Below are 26,386 nucleotides of genomic sequence, written 5' to 3'. Positions count from 1 at the left end.
TCCCACTCCACAAGGGGGATCCACCTTGGATCCCAGAAACTACCATCCCATCATTCTGGTGAGCCTTATCTGCAAGGCCATGGAGCGTATTATCATGGAACCTATAAACCAAGACATTGGCAACCTTCAAACACTGGACCCCACCCAGTTTGGGTTTGTGAAGGGCCGATCTTGTCTCCTGAACCTGATTGACTTCTTCAAATCAGTCTCCAGAGCCTATCCAGACTTTGCCAAGGCCTTTGACACCATCCCTCACTCTGGAATCATACATAAACTTACTAAGCTGGGCATTAATCCCTACATCATCCAATGGGTTGCTAACTGGCTTACTGATAGAACCCACACTGTAAAAGTAGTCGATTCCAAATCCAGCTCCAGACAAGTGACAAGTGGAGTACCTCAGGGTTCAGTCCTGGGACCGCTCTTGTTTGGCATCTACTTCTCTGAAGTACAGGCCAACACTAAGGGACTCTGGCTTACAAAGTTTGCAGATGACTGCAAACTGGGAGCCATTATTGAATCCGCAAATGATGTGGATACTCTACAAAAGGAACTTACAGAAACAGATGCTTGGTGCCAGAGCCATGGGCTCAAGCTCAATGCCAAGAAATGTATAGTTATCCCCTTTGGGAAAAAACATGTTCCCGTTAATTACCATATAGGTGGCAGTACATTAAACACCGAAAGTGTGATAAGAGACTTAGGGACACAGGTGGACAGTGGTCTCACCTTCGATAGCCACATCACCACAACAGTCAGGAAATCCTATTATGTGGCACATCTCATCACTAATGGCTTTTCATCCACAAAAAAGGAGGTCATTGTCCCACTGTACTCATCCCTCATTAGACCCATTATAGAATACAATGCCCTGTTTGGTATGTACCTCTCAAGACATCTGCAACAACTGGAAAGGCTGCAGAAATACCTCACTAAAAGAATCACAGGCCTAAAGCAGATGCCGTACGCTGACCGCCTTAAAAAACTGCAACTATATTCTGTCACATATCGTCTACTCAAAGGCGATCTCTGCTTAACATACAAGGCCATGTCAAACCCAGAGCTGTTGGACATGCTACACTTAAAGAAATCCCAATCCCTCAGAGCCACACGCTCCAGAGATCAAAACCTTGTCATCACAATAAGCAAAACATGCTGGAGGGATAGGTTCCTGACCCAGATACTCCCCAGACTCTGGAACAGATTGCTCATACATGTCAAGCAGAGTGCCTCTTTGGACCTCTTTAAAAGGAACCTTGACGATTGGATGGGAGAAAGGAAATTCACCCCAGGGATCACGTCAGTTACTCTGCTAGACAGGGGTCCAGGGAAGTAAATAGCGTGGGAAGAAATAGCCAGGGAATTGTTGTGGCTAGGCTTGTATAGGCCCTAGGGCTGATAGCCTAGTACCAACCTATGAACCTATGTACCTCTTTACAGGTAATAAAATTGTGGTCTTTATTTTCAGCAGTAGTTTATTCCATAATATAGGGCCAATTTTGGAGAAGGCATACTCTTCAGTTATAGTTTTAAAGGAGACCTGTTTAAGGAGAGACCGTTTTCTTCGCTACTTCTTAGGGGTACGTTTGTTCCCTGATTGGTAGTTTTCTTTTCATAAGTCTGCAGTAACCATCCTTTTGAATTTTGTTAACTGGGGTACCTAGGAGGAAGGTTGGCTTTTCTGTAACTAGCTGGCACTTGAGACCCTGTAGGAGGTTGCAGTGTTGTGCATAAGTATGATTAAGAGTTAGTGGAAAAAAACTGAAACCCTGAATATAGTTATAAATGTTGAATTCTTATCTCAGTTGTCTTGAGCTATAGCAAACAGCAAATTTTTTTGAAAGGGTACCAATTGCTTTCAAATTTATAGCAACAATTATTCAAATTCAACAACTTTGGATTATGCTTTGTTGATCAAAGCTGCTGATAAAGTCAGGAAAAATACCAACCCTTTCATTTAACCTTTTTATGATATATTAATAAATATCTGCAGGCCTTCAAGTAATAAAATATTTCAAGTATTATTGACCTTCAGTCTTATCTAAAAAAATTGAAACTTCCTAATGTATTCTTTTTTTGAGAGTTCATAGCTGGAGCAGGACTCTATTAAAACTTTAGAAACCCAAGAGGTTGATGGCTCACATGTTTTAGCTCTAGAATTCTATAAGGACTTTCAAATTAAGTTGTCTAAAATCTTACTCATTGTTTTCATTTTTATTCAAATTTAGAAGACATCAAACTTTTGAAAATGGGGGTATGTCAGACTATTATAGTGACCAGTAAAAAACAGTAATCCATCTAAAGCCAAATTCTGATTTTTCTTAACCCAAATAACTAGTATCCTATTTCTTTTTTAAATCTGGATTCAAACGTTTTTTTTTAACCACTTATAGAGAATATAATTAAATGGATTATTTCATATTTAGGCTGCTCACTTCAGAAAAGTTTTATGAGTCATAGACAAGCATAACTTTAGGCACCATAGTTTTAATGCAAAAGTCCAATCAACTGTGTATGTATTCAAGCTATTGATACTACTGAGGTGTTCGATCAGTTGAGCATTAGTTTTCCTTTTGTTCTACACTTTATAAATCCAGCTTCCCTGATGTATTTATTAATGCAATCAATGTGTTTTACTCAAAAATATCTGTGTGTATATAAATGACTCTTGTCCTGGCCCTAGTCAGATTAGAAGTGCAATTCAGCAGTAGAGTCTGCTTTCTTTTTACTTTTTTCAGACATATATTTATATCTTTACTTAATTTTTAATACCTTACTTTTGTTTTGTTTTTTACATTTTTTAATCTTCATTCCTGCACTTGAAGTTATTCTCACCTATCCATTTTACTAAATTAAATGGTATTTTATTAACATTTCAACTTCTGTGGATAATATGAATATCTGCATTCATCAAAGCCAAATATGTTGGAGTCACAAGGGGATGGATATTTTTAAAAATTGCTCTAATTAACTTAAAATTCAATGAAACAATAGGTTTTCAATTGACATCCATTCGTTTAACAATAAGAAGGAAGAAACTATATGCATAGCAATACTGACTGACTTTTATCCTTTGCATTTTACCAGAAAATTAAATATTTTAGGATGAAAGAGCAAAAAAAAAAAATTAGACAAATAAGGGACATTCTGCAAAATCAGGGGCAGTTAAGAGGTATGATCTGGAGCTAGTATGCCTTACACTTTGAAATATATTGAATTCATTTTTTTTCTCACAACATGTTGAAAATACAACAAGGCCAGCATTTTTAGAACTTGAGCAGTAATCCAACTAAATTGATTAAGATGAAAGACTATAAAACTTGTTTGATTTCCAAAGTTTATAATCATAAAATTAATGATTCCCTTGATTCTCAAACAGCTTTTCTGTGGTCTATTTACAAAGTAATATGAAACATTATTTGGTCTCCTAAAATCATTTGAATGCAATGCTGTTAGGTATCAGTCCCCACATTTTTTGTGGTCTAAAACTATCCAATGCCTATTGTTATTTTAAGGATTTGAATCAACTTTGATCTCTGTATTGGAACAAACTATGGAATATTTTTATTCTGTGCGCTATGTAGCTATGTATCTTTGTCATTTTTATCCAAAACATAATTTAAATATTTTAGCTCTACAACCTTCTCTTCCATTTGAATTTAAAAAAGAAACTTTTCAAAGCCTGGGTTGTGAATCAAACATTTTTAGAAAAAAATGCGTCTTTCTTAACCCATGGTCTGTAATTTAAATATTCTAGTAGGGGGCTGTATGATATCTTCAACTGATATCACATTATTAAGCATTCACACAGTTGAAAACTTTTTTTATTAAAAAGTTTACAACAGCTCTAGAAATCAGCAAACATTATCTATGAAAGGATTACATAAACGTCAGTCTCATCTGGATCAATCTCAAGACAACTTTAATCATCATATTTAGTATCAAGAGGCATCTGGCTACACTGGCTTTAAATGAATTGCTTTCTTTAGCCTCTCTTATCATTCCATAAATTTGTCCTCCAATAGCTGTTTGATAATAAATATTATTTTTATTTGATCAGATTCAATTCTGTACTGAGGAATGGAAAATTATGGATGAATTTCTGTTCGACACACTTTTGTTTTCATAATATATTGCAAAACATATGTAATACCAGTTAAAATGGATTCTTATTTGTCATACTTCAATCCATAATTTTCTATGTGTTAATGTGAAAAGTGAAACAATTTAAATAATTATGGTATTGTTCTATTGTGAAATCTCTCTGGAACTCCATAAATAAAAGGTTTATGTTTTTAAGTATTTTGAATGGAAATTAAGTTTATGAAATTTAGGTTTACACCCCATGAATGCAAATATTTTTAATGAATAATTACATTCATTGCACTAGCACAATTTATATCACAACAATTGATATTTCTATGTTTACAATTATTATCATGTGTAAAAAAGTACTGAAATGCTTATAAGCTGTCAATTAAATTAAAGAAGAAATTAGCTTGGTTAAAGCTAAAGTTTATCACAATGGACTTAATCTTGATAAAGACAACTACTACAATTTTCTTTATTTGGAATGGTGCATTATTTAACAGCTAATCGGTTGTTTCACATGTGTATTGTACTTTTTATTATATATGCAATGCTGCTCTTTTACAGTAAAGTTTTTTTTCTAGCTTTAACTACTTTACCACCTAAGAAGTTGATATCTGTTTTGGTGTTTCATTTGTTACTACCTTGTATATACATATATATCTACTAGTGTATTTGCAGCTGTGTAAATAATCATCGTGCTTCAATCATAGGCATCTTCTGTTTTATAAATAAAAATAATTTTTAAAAAATGGGAACTTAACTATTGCTTGGGGAAATACCATGACTGATCATTTTGCTGATACTTGACCTTGTAGCTCCCTTGTTTTCTCCCCTTACCTCCAATAATACTGAGGACAGAGGAAGTTCTGCAGGGGAAAAGGGGGATTTTACTGGATTAGTTTTCACTAAAATTTGAATCAGTGATGTGAGTTTTAATCAGTTACAGTGAAACTATATTCAAGATATATTCTGTTCATTTATTAGATCTCAGTTATTCACTTTATATGTTTAAAAACTATAATATGCATTTTATACAAGTGGACTGTTGCCGGAGCATTCAAAAACATGACTTGGGGGTGGAGCCTAGATGGCCAACTGAGAGCAGTAATTTTGAAAGCTCCATAAACTAGTATAATAATATATGAAAATGCTATTATTTTCAAGTTTAAAACAACAGAAATGTGTAGATAAACTACTAAACTACATAAATATCAATTTTTGTGGCAATATACAAAAAGTTTCCTGTCAAGTAAATTGGAGGTATATTGAGTCACTGAATATGAACAACTCAAGGAATTCTTATCCAGATGCTGCTTTGAAAAAAGAACTGCAATTGATGACACTTGCCTTACAGGAACTATCTTTGAAGATGGATGGCTTTAAAAATGACTTAGAAAACCTTAACAAAATAGATGACTTAGAAAACAGGGAAAGGAGAAACAACATAAGGATCTTTGGTCTGCCTGAAAACACAGAAGGAGAATACATTATTTCATTCTTAACAACCTGGATTCCTGAAATTTTAGACTTGAAAGAGGGACTTTCATTTGTAATTGAAAGGGTGCATAGACTACTGAGGAAATCTGCTTTTAACTCAACAAATACTCCACCTAGATCCATAGTTATAAACTTTATTTCATTTCTGGACAAGGAACTAAGATTAAAATTTGCTTGGAGAAAACCACCCTTAAAAAACAATCAAAGCCTGATAGGGTCTGACAATGATTATTCTTCCAGAATACTAGAACAAAGGTAAAAAGTCTGGCCAATAATAAAACTGTTGAAACAAAACAACATTAAAGGATAACTGGCCTTTCCAGCCAAGTTAAAATACTTTTTTTTCCAATGAGATGAGAACCTTTACTGACTTAGAAGAAGCTACTCTATTCATCAAAAACAACCACATAGTGTCTATCTCCGAAGAAATGGAATGCATGGCCCCTACTCTTAAAAGAATAAAAGAAACAAATCCTTGGACTGATGCTAGAAAGAAGAAACAAAAAAAACGATTCCAAGATAGCTGTCCCAAAAAATAACTCTTAAAACTACATCTCTCAAAGTATCAACTGATATGGTATATCGCTTGTCATCTGTTTTTATTTTTTTAAAAAAGAAGGGTTTCTTAAACAACTGAGAAACAGTAATGATTTATTCAGAATGTTCAAAGAGTCCAATAATTCTTCACAAACAAAGGTAGGTCAAGATGGATTACTATTTACATTATATATAAGCCAAACAAAGCAACATATAATACAAACACAGAAGTTTCTCTTCCCTTACTTGAACTCAATGAATACTTATCTTGTTCATTTTTCATTGATTTTGCTTATAATTATTTACGTAATTAGTTAACTAATTCAACAATGGACCATTCATCAGGGTTCAGACTCAAATGTAACAAATTAACATCATATATAATAGCAGCAACAGAAGAGTGTTTTGAAAAAAAAATACTGTCATGGAGACTAATGTCTTCTTCAGTTAAAGTATGATTTAGATGTGTCATGTATATACTGGTTAAATAATAGTAGCAAGCTCTTAGTACAAATGTCATTATTATTCTGTCTAAATATAGTTAATATCAAATATGGCAGGTATCACGGCTATGAGTGCTGTTTGGTCAATCCTGATATGGTGTGCTTGGATGCAGCTGTGTCTGGCAACTAGTACAAATGTCATTATTATTCTGTCTAAACATAGTTAATATCGATTATGGCAGGTATCATAACTTTGAGGGCTGTTTGAAGAATCCTGATATGATTTGCTTGGATGCAACCATGTCTGGCAGCTAGTACAAATGTCATTCTTATTCTGTCTAAACATAGTTAATATCAATTATGGAAGGTATCATAGCTTTGAGTGATGTTTGATTAAGCCTGATATGGTGTGTGTGGATGCAGCTGTGTCTGGCAGTTTTTGTATGTTGCCATTTTCATCTCCGGGAAGCTGTGGGTTGCAGCTTGTGATCAAGGTTTACTGATGCTTGTGTATTAGTTAGAGATATTTGGTGTTTTAGCCTAGATCCAGGGGAAGGCGGTAGATAATTTGGGATATTTTGGCAGAGAATAGTTTGTTTATACATCTGCTGAGTGAGAGGTGGGAAGACTGGAAGAATGTGTTACCTCTTGTTGTGGCGGCTTGTTGGGAGTTTTTTTTTTTTTTTTTTTTTCTGATCTGCTTGCTCTCTGTTCTTTTCCTGGCTGCTGCCTCACTGAAAGGGAGGGAATTTAGGCTTGAAGTTGCAGTGAAGTGAAGCTTTGCTTCAGGTGCATTGTGAGTCTCTGGTATGCAGTACACACACACAGAAACAGTTGCTCACAGGCTGCTATGGTAATGGAGACAGAGTGACGATAATGGTTAATGGCTCTGAGGAGCCTCCAAGATGATTCTCAGCAATGAAGTTTTTGGTTTTAAAAGAAAAAATATATAATAAAAGGGCTGTTTTAAATCACATGTACGCATATTGATGGCCTCGCAACACTTCGTTTAGCTCATTAAGTTGATTCTTAATAAAAAAAAAAAATAAATAAATAAATAAATAAATAAATAAAAAGCACGATTTTATATTTAAAATGTATTTTGGTCCAAACACATTAAGGACTTACATAAGAGTGGAAGAAGAGTGGAAGTCTGAGTTATGGTGAAAGACTAAGAGCGCTTGGTCTTATGCAGTACCATTTGCAGAGGTCTGGGAGGTGAGCTTGCTCAGATTTGTTGGGCATATGGGGATAGCTGATTCTAGGGGTGTTTGGGGTTGCTAGGAAGTGATAGAGAGTCATCAGATTTCCTTCGTGGAAATATCTATGGGAATGGAAGGTGTGCTGAGTGGTTCACTGGCAGAGTGGCCACTGCATGGAACAGGCTGGTAAAATGGAACAGGACAAATATTGGTTTGGATATTTTAAGAACAGCATGGAAACATACCACATGAAGTAGTGAATAGTATTCTGGCAAAACTAGATGGGCATTGTTGCCCATGCTTGAAGTACTGATATGTATGTATGTAAGGATGGAAATATAACAAATAAGAAATTAGAAGGGTATCATAATTTAAAATCTATGGACTGTATAAACATGCTTGGAAGGAGCTAATAATAAGAATAAGCATTACAGCTTGTGGTCTCTTAAATAACTAAGCAACAGCCAAAAAAATTAAAAAAAACACACAATAGTTATGTAATGTAGGATTTTAGTAAATCTAGACGTAAAATATATAATCGTCATATAAGATGAAGCAGTCTGCTGAATTTAGATATTAAAGACAGGATTTAATAACATAGGTTTGTGTATAATAACACTACTGTCTTAACTTGTCATAAATAACATACACTACACTGAGCATCAAGGGGAAGCATGATGATTTTCTCATATAAGTAAAAGTGCATAACAAGTCATATAATTGCTGTAACGTGAACTGTAGTTTTGTAAGCCATCTTGACTATACATTATACTTAAGTTGTTACCAAGGTAACTAATGTTTTGTACATGACATCAAACTGACAAAGTTGTTCAAGGGAAACAATAGAAGCCTGAACTAGGAATTTCACAGAATGTAACAATCACATTCTGAACAAATAGTATTAAATTGACAATAATCACTCAGTTTAACCTTTGCTGATTATACAAAATAGAATGTTTCCATTTAAATCTAAAAACTTTCAGTATATGCCATAAAATGGCAATTCATGAATATGACTTATAATCATTAATCGCAATAAGTGAATTTCTTGTTTTTAACCTATAATTTCACTCATTTTATAATAAGAAATGACAGATATGAAAATCCTTATGTGTAGGAAATGGGGGGAAGAGGGATTCACTTATAATTAAAATGCACTAACTTTAATCAATATTCACATAAAACAAACTTGATGCTTTAAGTAAGTTAGCAACAAACAAAGTAATTACTTAAATGCTGGCAAACAATGAAAAAGAACCTCTGATATATCCAGTAAAATACATTGTATTATAAATATTAGGTATAAATATTATTACCATCTATTTATATTAAGTAATAAGTTTTGAAAGACTTCATCAGTAAGGGGGAATATGTTAAATAACTGTGCTATAATCTTTTACTGATGTTTTATATATGATACATCCTACTTTACTATGATTGAATTGCTTGTCACCTATCTTTCATGTAAATATTAATTGCTTATACAATAAGTAGACATTTATATTGTATTAGAATTCTGTCTAATCTACAATAGTACTACATCTGTTCAAAATAATATAAATATTGCTTATTCCTATTACAAATATTCTCCATATGATAATTCAATGTATGGAGCTCAGATGTTCTAGAATTGTCAAGGTATGAGTAATAATCTGATAGACATAGGTTTATCCATCAGATTAGGAATGATTTTCATTCCATGGCTAGTGCGGATCTTAGTTTTGTTAACATTTATTAATTTAAATTTGTTATTTCACAAAAACATTTTTAGTATGCCTGACCAAAACATTACTTTATTGGTAAACACTCAAAGTATAAAACTGATCATTTCCTCTAAAAACTCAAACATATACTTTATAGTTTTCAGACAAAAATGTTTAATAGTCAAAATAAAACAAAAAATACATAGTCTAAATAACCTAAAATATATTTAACTTTATTATCTTTAAATACCAATGGCTTAAACAATCCTAGCAAGAGATCAAATCTACTGAAATATTTAAAACTGAACACAGCACAAATTGTCTTCCTTCAAGAAACTCATTTCAAAACAAATGACAATTACAAGTGAAATCCTAAGGAATATATGATATTGGCACAATCCACTTATAAGACAAAGGCAAAAGGGGTAACAATTTTATGGAAAACAAATTTGATTAACCCATAAATCATTTATAAGTATGAAGATAAAGAAGGCCTTATGGCATTAGTAATATTTAAATATAATAACAGAATATGGACCCTAGGCAATCTATACTAGTTCCCAGGCATTTGAACAGGAACTGTTAAAACACTTGGATTTCAATTCCAGTAATTATAAAGGCAAATTAATATTAGGAGGAGATTGAATTATTAGCTCTACAATCCAAACTTTTGTCAGTAAAAGCTGAAAAAAATCAAAATCATTTGGAGATGAAAAAGAAAGTAGAAGTATTAAGCAATAAATACAGCAAAATTCTAACACATAAAACTAGTTTAGCTTTAGAAAAACTAAAAATTAATACTTTGGCCACTTCTCCCAAATATCTATATAATTTATCCACAAGAATCAAAATGCAATCAAAAGCAAATAACATTAAAAGTATCTTCCATGAAAAGAAAGGGAAAAATGTCTCGGATATAGGTGACATTCTTGATGCCTATATAAATCACTATATGGAACATTTCCTAAAAAGAAAATATACATATCGATCAATTAAATCTAGATACTATCCTTCTTCCATAAAAATCTGTTAGAAATTCAGTCACAAGCTTTAATACCACCCTCTTGGAAATATTCCTTAATCATACCAATCCTAAAGGAAAACAAATCCCCAAACCTTTGTACCCCATAAAGACCTATATCCTTATTAAATAATGACTATAAGATATTTATGACAATATTAACAAACAGAATAAAAATACCACTATTCAAAACAGTAAATAATGATCAAACTGGATTTATATATCATTGACATACAAATGACAATATTAAAAGGATAATTTCTCTTATAGATTATATTAATAAAGAAAATAAAGAAACACTCATAATTGGCTTAGATATAGAGAAAGCCTTTAATTCCCTAAATTGGGACTATTTATTCAAAATTCTAATGTTATTTGAATTTCCCGCATCCTTTGTTTTTCTCCTAAAGAATATATATATATATATATATATATATATATATATATATATATATATATAGAGAGAGAGAGAGAGATCCAAATAATTTAGCATATGTCAAGTTAGGTCTTTTTACCTCTGTATCTATACATATAACAAAAGGCACTAAACAAGGATGTCCCATGTCACCAATTCTGTTTGCACTGGCTATTGAAAAATTGGCGGATTCAATTTGTAACAATATAAAAATCAAAGGAATAGATGTTTATAAACAATACAATTCTAAAGTAATGCTATTTGCTGATGACATATTACTAGCATTATCTAATACAAAAGAGACATTAGAGGAATTAGATATATTAATTGACAAATTTCACATGACTTCAGGACTCCATTTCAATAATCAAAATCAAAATTTTTATTTTTAAATAAAAAAAGAACTGCAGACTAAGGGGGATCACATCATAGGGAAACAAGAATCTACCTTAAAATATCTAGGAATTGAGTTATGCAAGGATAATTGGTTGGTCTCAAAAACTACAATAATATCATATAATGTCATCAATACAATTAAAATCTCTGTAGAAAAATGGAACAAAATAATATTAACATTTGAAGATAGACTACAGTTAATAAAAATGGTTTTACTGCCCAAGATCCTATATATAGCCTTGGCAATACAACCGTTACCAGAAAGGAATATACTTAAAGAAATAAATTCATGCCTAATTAAATTTTTATGGTTTCCCAAAAGAAAAATAATAGCATTAATACATCATATCAGACCATGGAAACAGGGAGTATTAAACTTTCCTGTTATAAAAACATATATAAAAGCATCAATAACTAAAACAATCTCAAATTGGATAAGTCCAAATTTCTCTGCAAACTGGAAAGAATTACTAACTGTAATATCAATAAATGAATTTGATTTACAAAACAAATTTCAAATAACAGATAAAAACAATTTGCCATGGCACATGTTATGTATTAGTATGTGATATAACATAACTAAATCCACTAAAACTTGTATGATTAATTATTAGATTGACTCATTTAGGAAAATTATTAATGCAAATATAGATTTAAAAAACTGGTTTGATCTTTTAACACCATTTATAGTCACAAAGAACTTTCCACATAAAATATATAGAGAAATTATTAATTCCTGGGAACAGAAAGGATTTGTTTGTTGGCTCCAATGTATCAAAGAACTAAAAGTTTTAGATATTGAAGTAATAAAAACAACATACAAAAATCCACAGCAGGACTGGCTAACTTTACAGAGTATTCTGTCATATTCACAAGATTTAAGTAGAACAATTAACAATTCTTCATTTAAATGAATACCTAAATTTAATAAATACATATATAAAATCATATGTAATGACTCTGACATGGAAAACAGTATTTCAAAATTTTACAAAATATTGCTAAACTATAAAACAACACCCAAAACCTTATATTGAAAATATATAACAAAAGGGCACTCAATACAGTTAATTGAAGATATTAAAACAAATATCTTATTATCAATAAAATATACATCCTTTACACAATATGGAAAGTTTTTAATTGGAAATGCTTGCACAGAGCATTTTTAACCCCAGGCAGAATCAGTAAAATTAGTTCTTCCATAAAAGGAATATGTTGAAGATGTGAGCAAGTACACAATGCAGATTGGAGCCACATTTTCTTTGATTGTGTTAAAAATTAAACCATTTTGGAATGGTATTAATAATGTTCTACAAGCTTTATTTAATTAATTATTTTATTTAACTAAAGCTCTTGCATTATTAAATGTGAATGAAGTCTTCATTTGAATAGGTCAAACATGTATCTAGTATGGACTATACTTGCAATTTCAAGGAAATGTATAACAAGAAGATGGAATACAAACACAATACAAACTTTGGAAGACTTCTACAGCCTACTGAAGACCACAGCATTACTGGAAATTAAAATTAAAGAACTAAGAATTTATCCAAAGCCATTTATCAACAACCCTTGGAGAAATGTCTTATCATTGATTGACATTATACAATAATTGATCAGACACTCTGATAATGGATTGGACATACTTATAAAGCAATGGTATACATTAAGATCTTTTATAGTGTCAGGCTAATGTAAATAGTGTACATAGTTATTTAAGATGTTATGTATAAATACTATGTAATTCATTCAAATGTATTTGAAAAATAAAAAAAAATTCTGAGAAAAAAATGACTTGTACACTTTCTGAAGTTGTCATTTACTGTACAGAGAAATATATTATGTGGTTTAATGTTATTACATGCATATACACATGTTCTTAGAGTTGTCCTTACCAACCTTAATACAAAAGCAACAATAAATACAGAACAAACTAAATTAATTAAATACATTGGAAATAAAAAGTATGCACCCTAGCCTAGTAAAACTACAAGCGTACACATGATATTTATGATATATATTGCTTCCTATTTATGACAGGTACTGGTATTAGTGAATTCATATTATTTGCTATAATGGTTATGGCCTTTAACTCACAGACACAAGGTACAGGATTTGATTCTGACCTCTAGTAGGCTTGTAATAGTATGCAGACTGATTGCCTTGTATAAACTTCTTATTTTTGTAGGCTTGATGTATGTACATGTTCAATACAAAGCATTGCACATATCTGTTAATTTATACTTCTTAGGAGTAATTACATGCAATGGCTAAACTTTGATTTAGTGGCCATTATTTACACAGACTGTTTTCAGATTGCTTGTTCTGTGGTTAGCTGTAACTGCTGATACTTGGCAATTATGTGAAGTTTCACTCAGTATGTAGACATGAAAGCCATAACTGCTTGATGTTTTTGTTTGAGTCTTGATATTTTTACCATCGTTTTTTAGCTGGTTCCTGCAGTAAATGAAGCTAACAATGTATTTTTGATGTATTAGACATATGCGTTTTTTTATTTACTTAACTTATTTTCATTTGTAGGCCTGGAATGTCCCATTGATAAATTTTAATTTTCAGTAAAAGCTCTGAGATGAAAGCTCCAGAATGATTGTAGTACATACAGTCAATAGGTTTTTGAAATATTTTAAAATGGTATTTAGAACAGTTCGCTGTATGCTAAAATGAGGCAATAGCTTACATTGTATATATAGAGTAATTACTACTTTGACGGCGGTCACGGTGGTGCAGTGGTTAGCATTGTCACCTCACAACAAGAGGTTCTCCGGTTCGATCCTTGGCTGGGGTGCCTTCTGTGCAGAGTCTGCTTGTCCTCCCTGTGGTCGTGTGGGTTTCTTCTGGGTGCTCCGGTGTCCTCCCACATCCCAAAGACATGCTGCAGGTGGATTGGACACTCTAAATTGGCCCTAGGTGTGCGTGTGTGTGTGTGTGTGTGTGTGTGTGTGTGTGTGTGTGTGTGTGTGTGTGTGTGTGTGTGTGTGTGTGTGTGTGCTCCTTCTGTGGCAGTTTGGGCACTGGGCAGGCAACTTGACACTGTAAAACTCCACTGCCAATCGTGAGCAGACAGGTGATCCGCTGTGGCGACCCCTAACTGGGAAAAGCCGAAAGAAGAAGAAGAAGACTACTTTGATACAAAATTGGTCGCCAAGCTTATCTTAGAACCTAAAGATGAGTTCTTTGCATAGGTGTTAGACGATACCAGCTGATAAAAAAATGTTCTGGCCAATAGCTAAAATAAAAAGAAAACTGATGGAAAATCTGGTACTCCTCTGCTTTTCAGTGAATTAATAATTATAAGCATGATATGCACATATGGTTCATAGATATACAGGAAGGTATGATAATGATGTAAATAGTATTCATATTTCAATACCTGCAATGGAACTAACAGCATGAGAGAGAGTAACTATGCAGTAGTAAAACAAGGGACTATAGGTAATTTGCATGCTGATAAATAAGGGCACCGCTTGTGCACAGTTTTTAGCAACAGTTGATAAGATACTAGTCTCACTACCCATTTACAATTCTATTGTAGCTGTAGACTTTATTTTAAGGATGTGTACATCTATCTCTCCACAACCCCTTTTCCCATTTTTGCATGTTGGCTATAGATGATCGTTATGTTGAAGTGACACCCTGACCCCATGTGCAAAGATGTGTATAAACAGTGTAGAATCTATGTGTGTGTGTGTGCGCCTTCTGTGGCAGTTTGGGCACTGGGCAGGCAACTTGACACTGTAAAACTCCACTGCCAATCGTGAGCAGACAGGTGATCCGCTGTGGCAACCCCTAACTGGGAAAAGCCGAAAGAAGAAGAAGAAGACTACTTTGATACAAAATTGGTCGCCAAGCTTATCTTAGAACCTAAAGATGAGTTCTTTGCATAGGTGTTAGATGATACCAGCTGATAAAAAAATGTTCTGGCCAATAGCTAAAATAAAAAGAAAACTGATGGAAAATCTGGTACTCCTCTGCTTTTCAGAGAATTAATAATTATAAGCATGATATGCACATATGGTTCATAGATATACAGGAAGGTATGATAATGATGTAAATAGTATTCATATTTCAATACCTGCAATGGAACTAACAGCATGAGAGAGAGTAAATATGCAGTAGTAAAACAAGGGACTATAGGTAATTTGCATGCTGATAAATAAGGGCACCGCTTGTGCACAGTTTTTAGCAACAGTTGATAAGATACTAGTCTCACTACCCATTTACAATTCTATTGTAGCTGTAGACTTTATTTTAAGGATGTGTACATCTATCTCTCCACAACCCCTTTTCCCATTTTTGCATGTTGGCTATAGATGATCGTTATGTTGAAGTGACACCCTGACCCCATGTGCAAAGATGTGTATAAACAGTGTAGAATCTATGTGAATGACATTGTCTGAATCTTTCTTGCACATGTCATTCATCTTTATTTTAAGATTAATTCAGATTGCATGTCTCAGTGCTTCAATGCATGTTTAACCATTGAACAAGAATGTTATCTGACATATGCCCATGTCTTAAACTCTTAAAATTCAATATAAGGTTGCTGCAGTGACATGACAGCTTTTTATAAATAAAGCTTAAAGATGAATCGGTTATGACATGTATCCCTGGAGCTGTGGCAGTCTGTATTCTTAAATATTTGCTGAAGTGCTATTTTCAAAAAAAAAAATGCAAGATTAAAATGAAAGCTAATGTAATGGTTTACACTGTACTGTGCTTTCAGACAGATCTACAGAATGCCTTCAGAAGTACATTTCAATGTACCTGTGAAATGGCAAACCATGTTCTGTTAGTACAATGTGGGGCATGCACTCCAGCTTCTTAGAGTGTATGTAACAACTCATAATAAACATATATACCCATATATAAAGGTAATGAATGCAGTTGTTACACCTGACAATGTCCATGATCTAATTGAGCATTTGCTTTATATCTATACATCATCTATACACATTAAGGAGACCAATGTATGCAGTAGAATTGGTCATGCAATGATAGCACTGAATATTTTTGCAAAGCATGATTTTCTCTGTGAGTTTAAATATACAACTATACTAAAACATTTCTTATTCTTCACATGTCAACATTAACTGATCAGGGTACACATGTACCATAGGCCTACATATATAAAATATAAATTTCATTTGCACTACAACACAAACTGGAGGCTATGGTCTCTCCACCCAAGACTAGAACAGACAGTCATGAGGAGTAGGTTAATACTTGCACCACACCTCTAGCCTCACATAGACCTACTAAACCAGCACTGGCAAAAAATACACATAAATACACTAAATCATACACGGAAGCTCTAAATAAAAACCTGCAAAAGCATCAGAGAGCTCCAAAGCAAACACCAAAAAACCTGCACCTCCCGTCACAAACCAGACAACACATAAAACACAAAATCAATGTGCCGCACAATCACAGCCCTTAAGGCGAAATAACATACCTAACACACTAGTAATAGGTGACTCTATAGTCAGGCACTGTTAGCTGCCTGTCGGGAGCCAGAATCCACCACATAACACAAGCACTCAGGTCACTCCAGAACAACTACAAATATGACTCTGTCATTGTTCATGTTGGTGTGAATGAAATGAGATGTACCTCCCTGGACTACATGAAAAGAGACATGGAAGAGCTCTCTGATCATGTAGCCCAGGTGGGTATGACCCTGACCCTGAGTAGCATCCTGCCTCACCAAGAATGATACCTCAGTATAAAGAAAAAAATGATCAATTTCAACAATTGGCTAAGTTTCTGGTGACATTCAAAGGGGATCCCATGTCTGTCAACCTGGGATGACATGCTCGACAAGCCACGTTGCTTCACAAGAGACGGTTTGCACCTGTCACCCCTAGGCTTTCGAATACAGGCCAAGGCTCTTGCTGCCCCCATAGTGCCTTTTTTAGGCAAGGCTCAAAAGTCAAACCCACCTCCATAAACAGCACAAATAAAAAAATGAGGGTTATGCTACTCAATGCCAGGAGTTTAAATCTCAAAATGCATGCACTTGAAGCACTCCTCAGTATGGAGAACGTCAACATTTGTGCAGTAACTGAAACCTGGTCCAAGGCTCCAGAGAGCACTCCAGCACTACCAGGCTACAACTCATACCACACATTTCGGCCACAGAACATGGACCAAAACACAAAAGGAGGGGGTGTATCCATATTCATCAAGGATACCTACACCTTCAGGTTAGTGGCACAGCATGATACCTCTGAGATCATATATGTACAACTAACATCGAGCAAATCTGCAGTGCAAATTGTGGCCTGCTACAGATCACCCTCCATGACCCAGGACCACCACTCTGCCTTTCTGGAGACACTGGAAAACATGAAGGTCCTACCAAACACCCTGATATTGTGCGATTTCAATTACCCTACCATTAACTGGGAAAACTACTTGAGTACAAACTCTCAGGCTCAGTGCCTCCTGGAATTTATCAACTCAAATGCCCTGGATCAGCTGGTAAACTCCCCTACCATAGGTGAAAACATATTGGACCTGGTCATCACCAACATGGGCGACAGGTGTTCCGCACAAGAGGTCAACCTGTCACTGGTTAGATCAGACCATAAACTAATCACTCTGGATGTCCACACCTCACTACCATCCCCAACCAAGGAAACCACAGTGAAAAACTTTTCTAAAGCAAACTTCACCTTACTTAAGAGAGAGGTGGTAAGTTTCACATCCTCCATGCTAAAGGATAACGCTGCCCAAGATGCAGAATCCTTTACAAATGTACTCTATGAGCACCTACAAGGATGCATGGATTGTGCCATCCTTAGCAAATCCATGATTCATTCCCCTAAGAGAAGGAAACCAGTCTGGTGTACCCCTGCCATAAACAGGTTATACAATAAAAGGAGGAAACTAGTTCAGAAAAAAAGCAAATCCCAAGAAGGAAAGACATCCCTGATCAGTATCAGTAAGAAACTAAGGTCCCTCATAAAATCATCCAAGGCTAACTTCGAAAGAAAAATAGTCAAGGATTTGAAAGATAACCACAAAGCCTTCTTTAGCTATGTCAAGAATCTAAGTGGCAACTCACAGATATGCTCTGAGCTAGTGCAAAATAGCACAAAATATACTGAACCTACTGATATTGCCAACATCATGGCAGATAGATTCAGTACAAACTTCACCCCCCCCTCTCACCTCCAAAAGGGCCCACAACAATACCGGAAAAGTGTAGTGTCCTGGAAATCACAGGTGCACAGGTGAAGACAGCCCTTTCAAAAGCCAAAAACACAGCATCAGTGGGGCTAGATGGTGTCCCAGGATGCGTCTTGCATGAACTACAGAACGAACTAACCCCCACCTAAACACGGTGTTCAACCTCAGCCTCTCCATAGGCTATGTGCCCATAGTATGGTGCACAGCAATGGTTATTCTGCTCCACAAAGGAGGGGCCACAACTGACCCTGGTAACTATCGCCCCATAAGCCTGACTAGCCTGGTCTGCAAGGCTATGGAAAGCATCATTATGGAACTCATTAACAAAGACACGGGGAACCTCCAAATACTTGACCCTACCCAGTTCGGCTTTGTTAAGGCAGATCATGCCTACTAAACCTGGTTGACTTCTTTGAGACAGTCACCAAGGCCATAGACGAGGGAAAGGTGGTTCACACAGCCTACCTTGATCTCGCCAAGCCGTTCGATACCATTCCTCACTCAGATATTATAGAAAAACTCACCAGCCTGAACATAAACCCCTACGTCACAAGATGGGTTGCCAACTGGCTTTCAGACAGACGTCACGCAGTAAGAATAGCAGGCTCCAGGTCGGACTCTAAACCAGTCACAAGTGGTGTCCCGCAAGGCTCGGTCCTGGGACCTTTACTGTTCGGCATATACTTCTCAGAAGTACAGGCAAACACAGGAGGACTATGGCTAACCAAGTTCGCCAATGACTGCACACTGGGAGCCATAACTGACTCTCTGGCTGACATGGACATCCTCCAAAAAGACCTTACTGAGACAGACACCTGGTGTCAAAGTCATGGCCTCAAGCTAAATGCCAAAGAATGCATAGTCATTCCATTTGGGAAAAACAAAACACCCACGAATTACCACATAGGTGGCAGCCCCCTTAATACAGAAGAGGTAATAAGAGATCTGGGGACCCAGGTAGATAGTAATCTCTCCTTTGACAATCATATTGCCAAAGTAGTTAGGAAATCCTTCTATGTGGCCCATCTAATTACTAAAGGGTTTGCATCTAGAAATAAAGAGGTTATAGTGCCCGTCTACTCATCACTCATCACTCATCAGACCAATCATAGAGTACAATACCCCATTTGGGATGTACCTCACAAGACACTTCCAACAGCTGGAAAGACCACAAATGTACCTCACCAAGAGGATTACTGGCCTCAAACATATGTCCTATGAAGACTGACTGAAAAAACTCCGCCTGTACTCAGTGGCATATGGCTTACTCAGAGGTGATCTCTGCCTGACTTACAAAGCCATGTTCAACTCGGAATTGATGGACATGCTCCACCTAAAGAAGTCCAAGTCACAGCGAGCCACACGCTCTAGTGAGCTAAACCTCACCACAACAATAAATAGAACATGCTGGAGGGATAAATTCCTGTCACAGAGACTCCCCATGCTTTGGAACAAAATTCCTAACTACATTAGGCAGAGACCCTCACTAACACTCTTCAAGAGAAACCTTGACGAGTGGATGGGTAACAGAAAATACACCCCTGGATCACTTCATTAGCTCTGCTTGACAGAGGCTCAGTTAATTAATCAATGGGGTGGAGAAAGCCAACACCGTCTGGCTAGGCTTATAAATGCCCTCGGGCAGATAGCCTAGTACCTACCTATGAACTTATGAACCTATGAACTATGTGAATTATTTGAAGTGGAGTAGAGCAGTGTTAATTGTGTACTACCGTGATCTAAATTTCCTGCATGGCTCCTAGGCTGCCCACAACAAATACAGACAAAGGATGAGGTCTATGCAACTTGTAGCAGATACCTAGTATTGTGACCTTACTGAAGATTGTTAAGTTGAAATTAAAATGTTTAATATAGTAAGTCAGTCCAGCATTTATTTCACATTTATGTATTAAGTACTGTACAGACAATAGCAAGATAGTGTGTTGAAAAGCCTGCTTATGTATTTAGACTGTCAGCAAAACTTAGCATATGTTTCTATTTCTTTATAGTTTTCCAGACATACAATTTGGTACAAAGGGAAAGATCTACCAGGGAACATTCATAAGAAGACAGCAACTGCTTTCCAGATCAAAGGGTAATTGTACATTTTATCTGAAAGAATTATACACACTCATTAGCACTTGTTAATTAATAGGTTAAATAGTGGTGGCGCACATTGTTTTCCTGCTGTGTAAGAATTCTCAGCATTGTGGGATCTCAGAAGAGTGGACAAAGATGTTGTGGCCAGCCTCTAGTGTGTGACATAAAAGGTTGAAATGCTGACCACAACTCAGACAACAAAAGATTAAATTGCTCTTTGGGCAATGCGGTAAATGGGAGTGAGTGGTATACACTAGCTACTCCATAATGGAGGAAGGGCATGGTGCCTTCAGAGGTGACTGCTCCCATACAAGCAGAGGCTTACAGGATAACAATGGCCATAACTAGAATATGCAGACTTGGGAATTCCAAGCCTGCAGTGGTAGCATTCATGAGCATGTCTGTGGGACTAAATGCAGGTAAGGGTAGGGGCCCTGGATTCCCAGCTATTATTCAGTGCTTGTATTAGCCACGTAGATATGGGGTTAGGCATTAAAATATAAATGCCCCCATAGTTTGTGTCCTAAGAGAAGTAGGTCTAGAGGAGGGGAACAGCAGTGAGTAGCTTTCCTGCATGGGGACAGTTAGGGTTTGTCCTGAATCATGAGTATCTCTGGTTTAGAAGAATTAAGCCAAACCTTAAGGCAGTTAGACCACTGGGAGAAAGACAGCCTTCCTTGGTATCAAGGCTGAATAACAGTCATGGTCAGGGGTATAAATACTTCCTTAGCTGCTTGGATGGTAGCACCCAGTGATCAAGTCTCTAATGTTCTTAGGACATTTTGGAGGGGGTGATGGTCAGCAGGTATTGAGGGAAAAGTACCTAGGCAAAAAAATGAAGAGGTGTTGCTGGTATTATATACATGGTCTCGCAGGAGTTGGCTCCCAGCAGCAGTAATGTCTTGCATGAGTATGAGCTCATCTGATTGGGACTCTATCTGACTGCAATGGTGGTCTTTCAACAAGGCACTGAATGGCATCCTGTTCTATTCCAACTCCAGGCAGTTTCACATGGGAACTTTTTAATATGGGTGACAGTTTCATGTGGGAACTTTTTGTTATGAATAAAAGTGGCATAAATATGTTACATAATGTTAGAACTTCAGCATTATTCAAGTGCTTAGTCTTAAATACTTTACATAAATATCAATAGAATGATGGAATTTTGCTATCCAAATATAAATTGTGTTTGTACATACATCTCTCGATGTGTGTGTGTGTGTGTGTGTGTGTGTGTGTGTGTGTGTGTGTGTGTGTGTGTGTGTGTGTGTGTGTGTGTGTGTGTGATTATAGTTGTTCTTATAAAAACATAAAGCATGCAAGATAGATGATGTCAGCTAAAAAAATGGAGAAATAAACAGAACAAACTGGCAGCCACTAAAATACTGGCCCATAGATAAAATCAGTCAGCATGAATAACACCAAAAACTTGGATTCATAAAGTATTTCAAAATGAGCATGAGAAAATGAACTGAAAACTGTATTCTCCATTCAGAATAATTCAGGCTCCTCATCCATGTGAAGCAGAGTCCCTCCCTAACCCAATTCAAGTGCAACTTGGACAATTGGATGGGAAACCAGAAATTCATCCCTGGTTTGGCACCTATGTCTCTAATGGACACAGGTAATCAGCAATTGATTCAGCTCCCAGGCCCATGCTTACACTTAACAAGGGTATCAGAACTTGTCAGAGATTTGGGATGTATGGCTAGGCTTAGAAAGGCCCTTATGGTCATTAGCCCAGTAAACACCTATGAACCTATACATTATTTTAGAATGTGTTTAATTATGAAGAAAACAGATCACCAAACCATAAACCCAATCAGAAACCTTCACTTATCGAATGCCCTGCTCATAGAATACTCCTGGTGAATACAACTACCAGCCACTGAATAGTACTGCTGCAGCTTGTAGTTACCGACACAGAGATCATGCACGTACTGAGAAGAGGAAATCAACAGTATTACATTGTATCAGCTTTTAAATCTTTTTTTGTGTGATCTCAGAGTCAGTAGACAGCACCCCCAATGGTATTAAAAGGAGTAACAGGAAATTTCAGAATTCATTTTTTTTTTGTTTGTCTTTTTCGAAGGGTTGAGTACTTCTTCTTTGGAATACCATTGATAGTATGTCACTGCTGTAGTACAAACGTACAAGCAGTTTCTATTATTTAATGGCATGAGACTAGCATTTTTAAGTACAGCAGTACTGAATAGAGTAATAATGTTGCCCAGATACATGCTACATGCAAATACATTTCATGTGCAGATCTTTCTTTATATATATATATATATATATATATATATATATATATATATATATATTTATATATATATATATATATATATATATATATATGTATATGTCATTTTAATATCATTTTGCATATTGCTCCATATCTTAGAGATTGTCTGTAGTTAGCATTAGCAGATGGTTGTTATTCTACCTTACACAAAATTGGACATGAATGGCATAAATAAACATGCCCAGGAATTTATTAAAGATTCTAGCATGAGTCATATATGACTCATGCTAAAAAGGTCCTTCACCCATAATGTACCCATTTACTATTCAGAGACACATTAGCCACAATGAGGTAAGACCTCATTAATGGCTAATTTTTATGTCTCTAAATCACATTTACTACCACATTGCTGATCTGTATGTTGTGGTAGTAAACTGCTGTTCATTTAGGCAGTGGCAGTACACCCCCCCACTCCCCCCCACACACAGCATGAACACAAACATGTTCACAAGCACACACACACACACACACACACACACACACACACACACACACACACACACACACACACACACACACACACAAACTGTCCACATACCCATCCCTAACTTGTCTGCTCTCCAGTTGCTCCCCCCAACTCCATAACAGTTGAAATGGCATGTATCTATTATGCCCTGATGGTTAGTGTGCCCCCCACTCCTAATCTCCATACTACTATTGGTGATCTTACAACACTTTAAGAATAATCCCTGGTGGTCTATTACCCCCATCCCCATACTGCTGTTGCTGCTATTATGGCATTTCTAATCATGGTAATCCCTTGCATCTAGTGGTTCTCCTCACCCATGATCCCTGTTGTGCTGTCAGTGCCATTAAGGTACTCTAAGTGTAATCCCTGGTGGTCTGCTAGTTCCCCACCTCCCTCTGATCCATGTAGTACTGTTGCTGCCATTATGGCTGTTGAATACCACGGTGTGGTAGAGACAGCCATGCTGATCTATGCAGCTGAGCGATTTCTTGATTCACTTGGCTGTGTAGATGCCCTCCTGGAGGTAGTTTTGAGGAGAAAGTGTATGGCTAATTAGAATATGTCTCTTCCTCTAGAATATCTCATTGATATTCAGTATGGCCATAGGACCAGCCCTATGTGGTGCTGCATGCCATTAGGGCAGTTGCTGATTTGAGGACAGATTCCATAATATGTAGATGAAGATGTACACATTGTGGTACCTTCTTGAATCTGCACATGGTGTAGTTTAAAAGTATGTGATTAGGCTCACATATCATGCTTCTGTTAGGAATGACAGAGGTATGATCGTTTTATAGACGTGACTCCAGTTGCATTTCACCTGTAACAGTGACATTATTAGTTTTCTATCCCTGCAAACAATAAGTGTTAGACTACATTTCACTCATTAATCATGCAGACTTCCTTTGCATGAATGATCAGTACAGCCATATATCATAAATTGTGGAAGGCCACCACATAGTACAGTACAGTACAGCTGCAAAACCTGACATTTATGATAGAAGCATAGCTAGGATGTGGCAATGGACAGCTGCCTCAGGTGCTGATTGCTTGGTAGTTTAGTAATGGAATTAATTTCTGCACCAACATTTCTGAATACAGATACAGAAATTAATTCCAGTACTGATTTTCTTCTTTTACTGCTGAAGTGCTTGTTACAATGATTCATGTATAATTCAAGCTGTAACCACTTGCTACATGCTTTAAAATAGGAGGGCTTTTTTTTTTTTTTACTCTCAACATGGATTTAAGGGGCATAGAGAACCTATAGGATACAAATGGATTTATGGACTTTTTTGTTTTTGTTTGTTCTTCCACTTTAAGTTGAAGAATGCTAGATCAGCAGATGGTATCAGGAGCAATATGAGCGAGTTACAGCTGTGTAACATCTCTACTACAATAAACATAAGTCTGTGAAATTAGTCTATTTTAGCTGTATTTGTCTCTTAAAATTATTGCTAAATGACACCTTATGCATTTCAGGACTGTAGCAATATATTTAATGACTCCTTTGCAACTCCTTCTACTACACAATTGAATTATACATTTAGTGTTATGGCATGCTTTTGAGCATGTTTTCTGGAATTGCTCTACATACAAGAAATTGAACAACAGTTGCGTAGCTAGTTCAGGGTGAGGGGTCAACTACCTCAGGCGCAAAGTGTTGGGGGTGCTATCAGCCAAACTGGATCTTTCTTTAATGCAGTAAAAGCTGTATTGCATTTGATGTCCAACCTGAGCATTGTAGCTCTACATGAGTGACTTAAACTGTAGCAAATAACTTGCTACATTTCAAAACAAAAAAAAATAATTTACAAAAACCTGAATGCTGCAGCTCTCCATGCCGGCAAGGTATAAACTGTAGCAATTGCTTTCTACATTTGTAGAGGCAGTTTGCTGCAGTTTAAGAAGGAATTCTTTTTTAAACTAAATCATGAGAACTGTAGTTCTCCATGCTATAAACTTTAGCAACTGTTTGCTACATTTGTAGCAGGCAATTTGCTACAGTTTATACCCTGCCTGCATGAGCGCTGTTGCACTCTATGCAGCAGGGTGTAAACTGTAGCAACTGTTTGCTATGTTTGTAGAAAATAGTTTCCAATAGTTTAAAATACGCAATTATGTTGAAGGAGGGTTGGGCAGGGAAACAGAAACAAGACCTAAATGGCTGGGGCAGAGGTGAGTGCTGGTCCATAGTACTGGCACAGAGCACTGGTTGGACAAGGTATGCTTCTGTTGAAGAATAAAAAGTATACTTGCAGCAGGGATAGTATTTTCAATATAACAGTCATTATATTTTCCTAAGCCCCCAGGTTAGTCTCCAACAGTCTCACATTTTATTTGTCCCAGTTTTAATTATGTATTTCACTCTACTATGTTACCCTGGAATTCCCAATGACACCCCAAAGTCCACTCCTTTGAATGCCAAAACTACATGACAGTTACTATGAAAAACACTTTCAGCAATCAGAAAACAAAAACAAGGTGTTTTTTTTTTTTTTTTTCAGGGGGAAAGTTTCTCCCCAAACCCTCCATGTAGAAGAGTAGCCTTTGTGCACCTTAACTTATAAATGCTACCTCCATGGTCACACAACACTGAGAAAGAGGAAAAATTCATACTGGTCAGATGCCCAGGTGAGAGCTGCTCTCTCTAAAGCAAAAAACACAGCATCAATGGGACTGGACGGTGTCCCCGGCTGTGTGCTACACGAACTCAATGAGGAACTAAACCCACACATAAGGCTGCTGTTTAATCTTAGCCTTACTACAGGATACGTACCCAAAGAATGGCGTACGGCAACTGTGGTCCCACTCCACAAAAGCGGTGCTTCTACGGACCCTGGAAATTACCGCCCCATAAGCTTGACGAGCCTTGTCTGCAAAGCTATGGAGAGGATCATAATGGAACTCATAAATAAAGACATTGGGGACCTACAGACACTGGATCCTACCCAATTTGGCTTTGTCAAGGGCAGATCCTGCCTCTTGAAC

This window comes from Protopterus annectens, chromosome 4.part0 (genome assembly GCF_019279795.1).
Source record: "Protopterus annectens isolate FY-2018-M chromosome 4.part0, PAN1.0, whole genome shotgun sequence".
Classification (NCBI taxonomy): Eukaryota; Metazoa; Chordata; order Ceratodontiformes; family Protopteridae; genus Protopterus; species Protopterus annectens.
The sequence above is the reverse complement of the archived record's forward strand: the minus strand, read 5'-3'. Positions refer to the sequence as shown.